Genomic DNA, 12,333 nt, shown 5'->3' on the forward strand with positions numbered 1-12,333 from the left:
GCACGAGGACACAGGGATGGGATTTGGGTCCCTGCAGGATGGAGCTGGGTTTGAAGTGACCTCTGGAGGCTGTGGGTGGAAAACCTGCTGATCCCCGGGGATTTGGCAGGACCTCAGGCACCAGATTATCCTGCAAGCACCCAGATTACGGGATCTCTATCCTAATGAGACCTCCAGGTGCATCTGTCAGCTCGCCAGCGGTGCCACGCTCGGCTCCAGAGTGCCCCGGGGCTGCGATTTCAGGAGCCGCCGGGGGATTGAGCCATGCGGTTCCCATCCAAATTAACCGGAGCTCGGTGGCTAAATCCCCGTGTCGCTTGTGAAACCGGGCAGGGATTTTCACAGCGGGATTGCTGGGCCAGAAAAAAGTGCTCTTACCCCATTTCACAAACCCTGCTCTTGGTGCCATGGGTCTCCCCATGCCCAGGGAGCCCCCAAAGCCTCTTTGCAGCCCCCAGAGCCGTGCGTGGCTCAGCCCCTGCTACAAACACCAAGCAACACTTGTGCACCAAGAGCTGTTTTACCAGAAATCCGTGGATTTCAACCCATTTAGCAAAGAGCTTGCAACAGTTGCAGAGAAAATCCCAGGCTGATGCAAGCGCCCTGCCCGAGAGCGAGGTGCCGACGGCGCCGTGCCTTGCTCCCAGCCCGGCTCAAACCATTTCATTCCCAGTGGGTTTGCATCGAGCATGCAGATGTGCACCCAAAAAAAGGGGCCACCCAAAAGGGGGACGGGGCTGGGGACATAATGGCAGGGCTGCCACCTCCCTGCATGTGCTCTTGCAGCTGCACCGCCCAGAGCATCGCGGAGAAGCGGAAATATTTCAGCGCCGGTGCCGAAAATGGGAAGGAGGAGGGAACGGGGAGGGAGAAGGAAGGGGGGGGGAGAAGCCCAACAACCCAAAAACCCCGCGCCGCAAGTGTGAAGGAATTTGAGCTCTAACTTTAGGGAGGGTACAGAGCCGAGCACGGCGCTTATGAATCTCTCGTTTCTCCTTCGGAGCCCAGCTGGTGGGAACAGAACGTGTAGTCATGGGACTGTCATCGTGTGCTGTCCAGGTTAACATGTAGCATTTCTATTACTATTAACAGACTTTCTGCTCCTCACTCCATCTGTTCTTCGAAATAATTGCAGTTGTACAGACCATGCCTTCGCTACAGGCAGGCTCTGGGGAGAGGATAGTGCTTTTATGCAAAAAAAAAAAAAAAAAAAAAAAAAGGAAGAAAAAAAAAAAAGAAGGAGAAAAAAAAAGTGTTAAAAAATAACAGCAAACACGAGAATAGAGTGCAAGCGAAGTTAACAGCAGGCTCGCAATTTGGTACAGATTGTGGCCTAGAAAGGTGGCAGCGCACGCGGCGTGGGGCAGACCCCCGTGGGGACGGGCACCGGGTCGGTCCCGAGCCCGGCTCCCTCCGGGTGCGCCGAGACCCCGAGGATTTGGGGGCTTTTCTTTTTTTTTGGATCACCTGCGGGATGGAGGCAGCGAAGCTTCCCCCGTGACGCACCGTGCGTGGTGCTGTGCCACCCAAATTGGAGGGGTTTGTGCGGGGCTGTTGCTCGCTCTGCTTCTCGCCTGTGCTCGCAGGGTGCCAGAGGGTTGAGCTTTAATTCCTCAATCCCTCCCCGACACGGGCTAACAGCATTAGCTGCTGCCAGGGCTCCGGGCAGGAGCTGGCCCAAGGTGACACCGGAGCTGCTCGGCGTCCCCGTTCCGGGGACTTTTGGGGAGGAGGGAAGTGGGTCCCCGTCTGAAAATCCCTTCCTCATCCAGCAGCAGGAAAAACGCATTTTTTCTTATTTTTCTAATGACAGAAAAAGCCATTTGGGGTCCTCACACCTGCACAGAGCTCCCCCAAAGAGCCCTCACCCCCTGCTCGCCCTTCCCCTCCCAGCCCAGGCTGCCTCTCGCACCCTTGGGTGCACCCCAGCTGCACGGGGCCACCCCCAAACCCCAAAAGGAGCCCAAATCACATCTCCACGCATCACCTTCCCCCTGCTAACTGCTTCTAGAGGGGAATTGTTGCAGTTCTGCTTATCCACAGGTTGGGAAACTTGCTCGGAGCGGGCAGGGCTGCTGCAAGAGGCAGGGAGAGGGAAGCAGGCGGGCCAGAGGGGATTTGTGCGCCGAGATCGCGGGGAGCCGGGGCTGCACGGGAATTAAAGACTTATCCAAACGAGAGCAAACAGGGTGTTAAAGCGACACACATGTAGAGCGAGCAGTTTCCTTGGAAACGAGCGCACATGGAAGCGGCACACATGCAGACCCCGGCGGGCGGCAGCCTCTCCCCGGCAGCCGAAGAGGGGCCGCGGGGATTTGGGGTACGGGGCCGTGGGACGAGGGCACGAGGTGGGCTTTGTCCCCGCTGTGGTGGGGAAGCTGGAGGTGCCCAGCTCGGCTGGCCCAGATTGTCCTCGAAATTCAGTCCCAAACGGAAGGAGGCAATGATGAGCAAAGCCCCAGCCCCGCTCCTCACCCGGCGCACGTTTTTTGGCACGAGGAAAGGGTTTGGAACCCCCTCTTGAATTGGAAACCCCCCTCCTTGGCTTGGAAACCTGCCCCCTGCATCCTCCCCAGCTCCTCCATCCCTCAGAGCCACTCCTGGACCACATCCACCCCACGGCAGGCTCCCAGCATCCATCCTCACCAGGCTGTAGGGGACATTTCGGTGCGCCCTCACCTCTGCAACCAACCCATGGGGGCACGGAGCTGCCACTGCAGGCACAAACCCCGGCACCGACACCTTCAAACTTCCCCTGCACTGCATTAACCCCACTTTTTCTTGCTGCCACCCTCCTAGGAAGGATTTGGGGCTGCCCCCAGTGCACGGGACGTGGTCCTGAGCACGCAGCGCCTGGCTGAGAGCTCACCCCGTGGCACGATGAGCAGGGGAGAGCTCGGTGTGAGCTCATTTTACACAACTCCAGGACACCAAATGCAAATATACCCAAGGAGAGAGGCTCACGGGTGCGCAGGGAGCGGGACGGGGTGCCCGGTGTCCCCAAAAACATCGTCCTGGCTCTCCTGCACGGGATGGAGACCGCCTGTGCTGAGCGCAAGAGCCGGGGCGCTGCCGCTCCTCCTGCTAGGTGGAAGTGCTGCAAGCACCAGCTGAGATCTCAGAGTCAATCTGGGCTTTTTTCTTGGCTCGTCCCCAGTACTAAAAAGTTTCTATAACGGGCACGTAGTTAGCAATTCTGCTGCTGAGGCTTCGCCAAAGAGAAATTCTAGCTCCTTCTTCTGTGGCTAACGGCACCGGGAGGGGTGAGGCAGGCAAAAAAAAAAAAATAAAATCAAATTGTTTGCAACCAAGTCGGTTATTGTGACTTCGGGAGACGGAGCCGCAATTTTCGAGGTGGTTTTCACCTTCCTATTTTAAACCAGAGCCTCGCAGCTTTCAGTCCCCCCCCTTCCCCTCATCTCCTCCTACAAAATAGGTCAGCAATATTAACCCTGCTCAGCAGGACTTGCCCAAGGGGACAAGCGGCACAATCTGAACGCTTGACCCAAGCATCTCGTCCCCCCCCCCCTGCACTGCCCAAGGGAACTTCATTGACTTTCTAACAGGCTGCCCCCCCCCTGCAACGAGCCGTGCAGCCAGGCTGCTCTCCCCCAGCTCCCCGGGGGCTAAACCAGCCAAATATTTATGCAGCCTGATGTCCGAATAATAATGGATTAATCCGGGATCGTTACGGCGAGCCCCGGCGATCTGTTAGGTTTATTCCCAAACCGAGGCCTTCGGATGGTGTAAGAAACGGGGTTATTTGCTACGAAAGGAGAACATTTTGTTTTCCCACATGGTGGAACAGACCCACAAAAGGGGTTTTAGGCTCTTGGTGTAAGGAAGCAAAAAGCAAGGTGACCTCCCAAGGGGGAAATATGGGCGGGCAGGATGTGCCCATGGTGGAGGCTGCATCCCCGGCACGTTTTGGGGTGGGATGGGAGCAGCAGGCTGTCCCTCCTCGCTCCGAGACCCCATTTCAGGGGTTTCCCCAAAACCGAGGTCCACCCAAATCACTGCCACCACCCGCATGGGATCAGGGGATGACCCCAAAGCGGGGACCCCTTGCTGACGCCCAGGGAAGGGGGCACGGCAAGCCCACTGCTGCCCATTTTCCATCCAGGAATGGATACAATAAACAAAAAAAAAGGGGAAATTTTAATTCCCTGCAAAAAGAGAATTAAAAAAGCAAAGACCCCCCCCAAGAACCAAAGCAGGCTGTGCCACGCATTCCCTCCGTGCGCCCTAGAGCTTGTGCTCCGTCCCCGCCTTTCCCATAGCTATTTATTCCTCTTGGAGATGGGGACAGCTCTGGAGGCGAGCTAATGAGCACCGTGCTAACGAGCATCACGCTGCCGGCCCCAGGCCGGAGCCGGGACATCGGCCATCACACCGGGACCACGCTGGGTTTAACTGGGAAGCGTGGCCAGTGCGAGGAGGAGGCGGCGGAGCGCAGCCGTCCAGCCCAATTACCGTCACGCACGGGGACACATGGGCTGGTGGCGTTTGACATTTGCTGCAAAATATTTTGATGCAAAATGGCACCTCCGTCACAAATTATTTTCCCAATCTTGGCTTGGGCTTCGGTGGTTTTTTTTGTTTATTTGTTTGTTTTTGGGGTTGTGGCTTTTTTTTTTTTTTTGGTGGTGGTGTTTGTTTTTTTTTTTATCATTTTTTTTGTGTGTGTGTGGTTCATTTTGCTGAGGAGGTGAAAGAAAAGCAGGATGGCATGGGGTGACTCTTGCAGATGAGCTCCATCACCTCCGTGCACGAGCAAAGAGCTCATGCCAACAGTTGGCCAAAGCAACCAGCCCAATCCCCATCCCAGGAGACCCCATAAGAGCATTTTTCCCTTTTTCCCTGCATTTTTGGAAGGGTGCAAGGCCAGGATGGAGCCACAGCACCACCAGTCCCAGCCTGAGCACCATGGGGCTGCCCGGCGAGGCAGGGGTTACGGCGCTGGGAACTGCTGAACCTGGTGCCACCAGACACCTGGGAAAGCTGAAATGACTTTAAATGCCTAAACATTTTAAAACAAACCCTGGAACAATTCAGCTCCTAACTCCTGCCTGCTTTCTCTCGATCGCTCCCTCTCTCTCTCCCATTTTTACGGTTTCCAGAGCTGTTTTACGCCTCATTACCTGCACACTGTGAGTGATGTCTGTCGGTCCTAGAGCTGTAAATACCTTAAATCATGCTTCATTAAGAATATCTATGGTGCTATTAAAGAGCTATAATAGACAACGAGTTAACAGATGATTAAATATGAACTCCATTTGTGTCAGTCACCGGCGTGCAAGGAAGAGGCTTTAAGTTTTTTAAACTCGCTCTCATTATCTGCTGGGGGATGCGCGGGCGCTGGCACGGGCGCGAGCATCCCGCGGCGTGGATCGGTGGCTCGGAGGCGCCGAGGCGCACAGCCCTTTGCTCGCCTCTTCCCATGGACACAAACACACGCGACGGATCAGGGCTCGGAGCTTTTGAAGGAAAAAAAATATTGAAGGAGGGATGGAGGAGGAGGAGGATGGGCTGGGGAGGTCGATGGGGTACCCCGGTGGAGAGGATGGAGGTTAATGGGGCGGATCAGGACGCAAAGCGGGCTGAGCGCCGCCGTTGTTCCCAATAAAATAACACCACAACTGCGAAGGAACGGGGAAAAAAAAGCCAAAAAAAAGCACAAATTCAACAATAATTAATAGTAAAATCCCACGAGTGCACAAAATACTGGGGGAAATTAAATAATGAGCGCCGCGTTATTTTCCGGATTGATTTTTTTTTTTTTTTTGCTATAAAAATAGAGCGCCCCGCGCTCCGCCGGCTCCTCTCTTATTATTCCCCGACGCACCTCGACCCCTCGCAGCTCATCCTGACCCTGCTCGCTGCCACCACCGGCGTGCCCGTGGGGACCCCCGCCGCCCCCGGGGCTGTGTAGGGAGGCCGGGGGGTCCCGGGGGGCTGCGGGGGCCGGTAATTGAATCTCGGCGCATCCACGCGGCCGGAGCCTGCCTCGCCATTAAGCGAACTGGAAATGCCATTTCCGACTCGTCCCCGGCTCCGAGGATGCCCGCAGCTCCTTATCATTTGCTGCCGTCCCCTCTGCTCCCTGCTGCCTGACCTCGCCTCCCCGCCGGCCCCGGGGTCAAGGAAGGAAATTAATCCTGGAGCCCCTTGGGAGCGGCGGCAGATTGCATGCGCTCCGCTCGCTCGCCAAACGCCGAAGGATGAAAGCACGTCGGGAGCTGCGGGTGCAGAGCCTCCAACCCCGGTGCCACCGTGCCCATGCACCTTTGGGAACCCACCCTGGGCATTTTTAATGGACTGCAAGGATCCGAAAACCCAGCCAGGGCCTTCCTCCCACCCCGGTGCACCATCACCACCTGTTGAGCGCAACCAAGACACCGCTCTGGCGAAATAATAACCCTCCCCACCACGCACACCGCTCTTGCCAGGAACAGGAGGGAGAAGATGCTCAGCTCAGAACTTCCCTCCCTAGTAAAATATTTAATAATAAACTCAGAAGAGAAGCCAACTGTCTCCCTTGGATGTGGTTTTCATTTGGAAGTTAATAGGATTTTTATTCCCATCCAAATCCCTTTTTTTTTTTTTTCTCTCGCTAATGTATGTTTTGTTCTACTATATCCATCTTGTCATGCTAAATAAAATACAAATCCTACAGCCACAGCCCAACTGGGAGCGATGCACACCCGCATTTCTCTCCAGCACACGGACCCGAGCCGCTCTCCCAGCCCCGATCACTCATCCTAATCAATCCCCCCTCCCAAAAAAAAAGAACTTTAAATAACATTTTAAATCCGCCGAGTGAGGAAAGCGTCCACGTTAACGTGTTAATTTCCACGCTGCCTTGTTTCTTTGAAACCCCTGAAAAATGGGGAGCTTAAATGAATCCTATGAAAAGGAACAGTGCATCATTAACGCAGCCAGATCCGTATCACAGACTGCAGCAATTACCGGCCGGTGAAACACTGCAAGCTGTGAAGAGCTTTCATTACCAGGGGTTCTGCAGGTCGTTCACCTCTGTCCAATCTTACGCTAAAACAAGCATTTTCTGCACCGCGGATTCCAGCTTCATTTAAATCCGTAATTGCTTTGATTTCGCTACATATGGAGCGCGGGGACTTCATGACTGAGAAATCTATTAGGCAATAAGTTTGCTACTTTTCGGGGGCCGCAGCCGGCTCGCCTCGGCTCTGCCCGGGTGGTGGGGGGCCGGACGGGGAGCCTGATCCCCACCGCTGCGTGCCCAGGTCACCGAGGGGAATGCAATCAGCGGGCCGGGATGCTCGCCAATAATCCCCTCTCACCTGCGGCCCCGCGCGGAAAATAGCACTTTGCTGAAGCCTGAACGAATATCTGGTGGTTTTGCATCATTTCTGAGGAGGGCGCGGCGATGCTCGTGCCGGAACAGGGCGCAATCCCCCCGGCACGGTTCGCCCTTATCCCATCTTGTCCTGCATGGAAACACCTTGAGGTGGGGAATTTTTCCACCCCAGGAGGAATGGGGGCTTCTCCCCATTCTCATTTCCTATTTTTTTTCCAAATAAAATGCATTTTTAAGATTTGGGGGGGGCGTAGCCACCCCTGTGCGCCCCCGGTTTAGGAGCAGGGCTTTACGCACCCACCCAAACCCCAGGCTGCCCCATGGGGTCGGCAGCCAGAGACAAAAGCTCTGCTCCACGCGGGTGCGCGCCCAGCCCCGCACGGCAGCGCCTTGCAGGAGCGCATTAAACGAAGCGATTAACGCCTGTCACGTGCGCCTCCTTCTCTCTTCCAGGCTCTCCCGGGGGAAAGAAGCTGCACGTGCAGAGGAAGGGTTTGTTTTGGTGGGGTTGCATTAGTTTAAAAAAAAAAAAAACGTGTGGCACAGGGGTGAGGATTCATCTCCAAGCGCCCGGGCAGGGTTTGGAGATGGGTGCGGGCACCTTGTGGCCACCCCCTTGCTCCCCAGGGCCAAATCCTGCTTCCAGGAACAACTCACGTTTCCTGCGTGGATCCGTCCATGCCCTGCTGCCTTTGAGCAACCGCTGATGGCCAACGTGGCCCAGCCCAAAGCCCCAAAACAACCCCAAATTCTGGCATCGTGCCGGTGCTGCTCCCTTTCCTGGCAGCACCCAGGGCGATGCCCGGCCAGCAGAGGATGCGGGTTTCAAAACAGGGCAGGGGTGACACAGCCGGGAAGCTGGCATCGATGATGCAAGCCAGTGGGGAAATTTGTAGGAAAAATGGGGTTAGGATGAAGCAGTTTGGGGTTTTTATTGCTTTTTGGCTGGGTAGATGGGAAGGGGAGGTTTGGGTGCTGCAGGTGGGAGCGAAACACAAAGGATGAGGTGCACCAGGATGGGCTCGATGAGCACCCAAAACACTAAAGCCACCAATTTTGGGGGGTCACCGGTGTTGGGTGGGATGGTGAGCGCTCCCCTCACAGCCAGGACACTCCTTTAATTAATTTCCCTTGCTTTATTGCCCCCCTCGCTTTAATTACAACACAAATATTCGCTCGTGCAACCATCGTGCACATGAATTGAAGCTGGTGGAGGGTGTCATTAGGTCTAATTTCTTCATTTCTTTTAGGGCACGTGAGGGAAAGAGAGAAGAGCGTTTCCTGCACAGATTTCTGGTGATAAAACCTCGTTCCAAGGTGGGTTTCTTTGTGGTGCTTTTCTATTTTTTTTTTCCCTTTTAGTTCAATATACTGAAAGCAAAATTTTGCCTTCCAGCAGCTCATCTGGGGGTGAAATAATCCACTCAACATTAGATTATCAGCTCACGCGCATTTGCATTAGAATAGGACAGCAGAGCTCCTGGGATGGAGCGAGATCCACCCTGGGAGTTGCAGCTACAAAACACGCAAATTCAGCAAAAAAAAAGGAAAAAAAAATAAGAAAAAGGAGCAGAATTATCCACCACTGCCCACCAGCAGTGCCAAAACACGATGCTCTCCCCAGGGCATTCTGATCCCCGGTGTCCCCAAGGTCACCAAGCCTGAAGCCAAGGGGTCAGGGGGCTGTGGAGGTGCCGGATCGGTGCCGGATCAATTCAGGATCAATTCAGGATCAATACAGGATCGGTGCAGCCCTTTGTTCCGCCCGGCCTGACGCTGCACCTTTCCCTCAGCTGTCAAAATGAAGCCGTCGCCCTGACGGCCGCCCGGGAGCCGTGTTACAAATGTGACGGTCCCCTTAGGCTACAGCGGGAGACATGGCCAAATTAATGAGGATGTGACAGAGTTTACGGGTCAGATTAGACTCCTCTCCCCATGGCTCCGCTCGGCGCGAGGCTGAAAATTGACAGAGAAGAAGGGGAAGCGCGGGGCGAGGGACCGCGAGGGGTTTCGGGAGCGTGTGCGCTCACCAAAAGAGCAATCCTGTACTTGTCACAACCCATCAGGAGCTCGGCGGACGAGCGCGGCGCCCTCGGTCCCTCCCGTGGGAGAGGGGAAGGAAAGCCTCACCTCGCCACGGAGCCGAGCAGGCAGCGGGTCTCAAACACAGCCTAGCAGCTCTCTGGCTTCACGTCCTCATTTAGAAAGGAAAAAAAAGCTTTTATTTTAATTTATTTTCCCCTTCCTTTGCCCGATCTGGAAAGCAAAATGCTTTGGGGCAGAGCAGAGACGTCTCCAGCTTGGCACAATTCGGCGAGGGGGCACCGTGCACGTGCCACAGCTACAAGGATCCGCTCCACTTCTGCTCACTCGGTGTTTGCAAACACGCAGCAGCTGCCTAAAACACCGAGCTCCCACGGTGCCAGCCCCAGTGAGAGGCGCTCAGTGCCTTTTGGAGACCATCAAAAATACCCAACAGCTGTGGCTGCTTCCGAAAGCACCCCTATATCATCCCCTATACGACCCTATAGCCTGTGCCCCAGCAGGGAGGCTGTGCCTGACCCTATATTTATACAGGAGGGCTGGGGGTTTTGGGGAGCACAGGAGGGGTTTATCAGAGGGCAGATCTCTGGGCTCGATCCCTTCGATCCGAAATCGAGCGAGAAGCAATCCCGAAGCAGCCCCTCGAGCCCAAACAGCAGCGAGTTTTTGGGAACCGGTCCAAGATCCGCAGCTTAGGCCCATCTCCAAATATCTCCCAACAAGTTTATTTATGGAAAATAAAATCAGTCCAAGACGTTCGTAGCTCAGGAATATTTAATGCTGTTTGGTGAGGGTGGATTTCTCGCGAGGAGGGAGCCCGGCTCCCCGGTGCCTGCAGCGCTGTGCCGGGGACCCGGCTGGCACGAACCCATAGATAGAAGCCCCAAACTGGTTGGGCTGGCTCAAAAGCCACTCTTTAATTTAGCTCATGCCAATCCTGCTTAATTAATTGGGGCTGGAGGCACAGAGATGGGCTGCCTGTTAACCCAAGCTGCAGAAATGCGCTTGGAGAAGGAGGAGCCCGGCGATGCTCGGGGCTCCCGCAGAGGACAAAGGTTGAAGGGACGGATCCTGCCAGCCCCAGCGACGCTCAGCGATGGAAACGCTGCCCCAAACGGCCCTATTGTGGCCCCGAGACAAGGGCAGGCCAGGCACAGCGGGGACAGGAGTCACGTTAATAGACACCTGCCACCTGATGGGGACGTTAATGCGTCCCCCTGCTCCCGCCGGACACGGGCGCACGACGGGGCTGTCACCCCGGGGAGGGGGGGACACACGTCGCCGGGGCAAGGCCTGGCTTTTACAAACAGCTCTAATATCCCTGGAAGACATCTCCGAGTCATGCACCGGGTTGGAAATGTCTCCCATTATAATTATGACTCATTCGTGACTCAGTGACATTTCTGAAATTAAAAAGCATTCGCTCGCCCAGCCCTTTGCTGCCCCACTTGGCCGCCGCGCCAGCGCTCCACGACTTCTTTTTAATGCCGTTTTCCCAGGCAAACAAACCCCATCCCCAGCCCCGCTTGGGGACGGTAGGGTTTGCATCCACACCCTGAGTCGCTTCCGTGCCAGAAAAGCTGGGATCTGAGCCCGATTTGGCCACCAGGGCTCCTCGGGGCAGAGCTGGGCACCGGTGCTGGGACACTTTTAATCCAGGAAGGGCCAAATCCGGGGCTGCAAGCAGGGCGCACGTCGATAACCCCCAACCACACAATCACGTTGACCCCCCCCATCTCTCTGCAGCCTGCTCCATAATTAAAACACTACATTTTACCACCGGGGATGCTCGGGGGCAGCGCGTGCAAAGGACCTAAACCCCAACCCACAGGGACAAAGCCCGGTGGCACCAGCAGGAGAAGCTGGGAACGGCTCAGGAATGCGCACGGCTGGAGCTGGCACAGCTCAGAGCAGAAGCAGACCCAGAGCCGTCCCCCCCCCCACCCCCTTTTCTTTTTTTTTTTTTTTTTTACTATTATGTCTGAGAAGCGCCGTCTCTCCTTTTCTTTTTTTTTTTTTTTATGATGATTTAATCGCGCGGTGATGAGGGCTGCCTGGCTGGGATACAAGCGAGCTCTGGGCATCGCCAAAAGAAACGAGGGATCTAAAAACGAGGAGGAAGCATCAGCAGCGGCGCAGCTGATTGACAGTGAATGAAATGAGGCGGCCAAATTTCATTGGCGTGCCTTGAAATCCCAGGACGATGCGGATTGTTGATGGATCCTTTCCTAGGGTTCTGCCAGGGCTGGCGTTTGCCTTTCATCCCGATTTCGCTCGCCGTTTGGAGGCTGCCACTTTTCGCGCGTGCGGTGGGGTTTTAATTGCACGGATCCCTCCCGGTGCACTCAAGCTGGGTGCATCCCACGAAGGCTCAGCACCAGCAGCTCGCCCAGCACCGCTCTGCCCCCAAACTGGATCTTTGCTGGGAAAATTAAAGCCACGCAGAGGTTTTTGGTGGGCAGATGGGCTGCGCACGGTGCCTCCCGATGCGCTCCAGCAGCTTCTGGTCCTCGGCCCCGCAGGTCCCTGCCACTGCCCTGCAAGGAGCAAGTGGCCTCGTTGAAGCAAGAGAGGACAAAAAGGTGACAAAAGTCACCTGTGTCTTCCCACAGCCAGATTTACACCCAAATTCCCCGTTTTTTCCCTCCAGCTGGGAGAAACCTTGCAAATCCATCAGTTCCGTGCAACTCAGTCCTGTGCAGAGAGCATCGAGACAGAGCCCAGCAGAGCCATGAGCAGCACCCAAACCCTGATCCATGGTGCTGACACTGCCCTGGGTGCCCACCACCCATAGGGGGCCCAAAAAAGCAGCCGGGTCCATGGAGGGGATGGTGGAAAATGCAAATTTTCCCCGAGAAAAACCTGCTTTTTGCAAACCTGCTTCTTGCACCAACCTCGGCGCCGGGTTCATTGCGCTCTGCCCTCCCCGCTGCTCGCCAAATATTTGTTCA

General features: G+C 55.5%; 1 protein-coding gene across 9 annotated transcripts in view; it reads right to left on the bottom strand.

Annotated features, from left to right (window-relative positions):
* PEBP4 (phosphatidylethanolamine binding protein 4) overlaps nt 1–12,333 on the bottom strand; it is a 62,016-nt gene that overhangs the window by 31,804 nt on the left and 17,879 nt on the right. The gene's annotated exons all lie outside the window — the stretch shown is intronic.

Source organism: Anas platyrhynchos, chromosome 23, assembly GCF_047663525.1.
Source record: "Anas platyrhynchos isolate ZD024472 breed Pekin duck chromosome 23, IASCAAS_PekinDuck_T2T, whole genome shotgun sequence".
Classification (NCBI taxonomy): domain Eukaryota; kingdom Metazoa; phylum Chordata; class Aves; order Anseriformes; family Anatidae; genus Anas; species Anas platyrhynchos.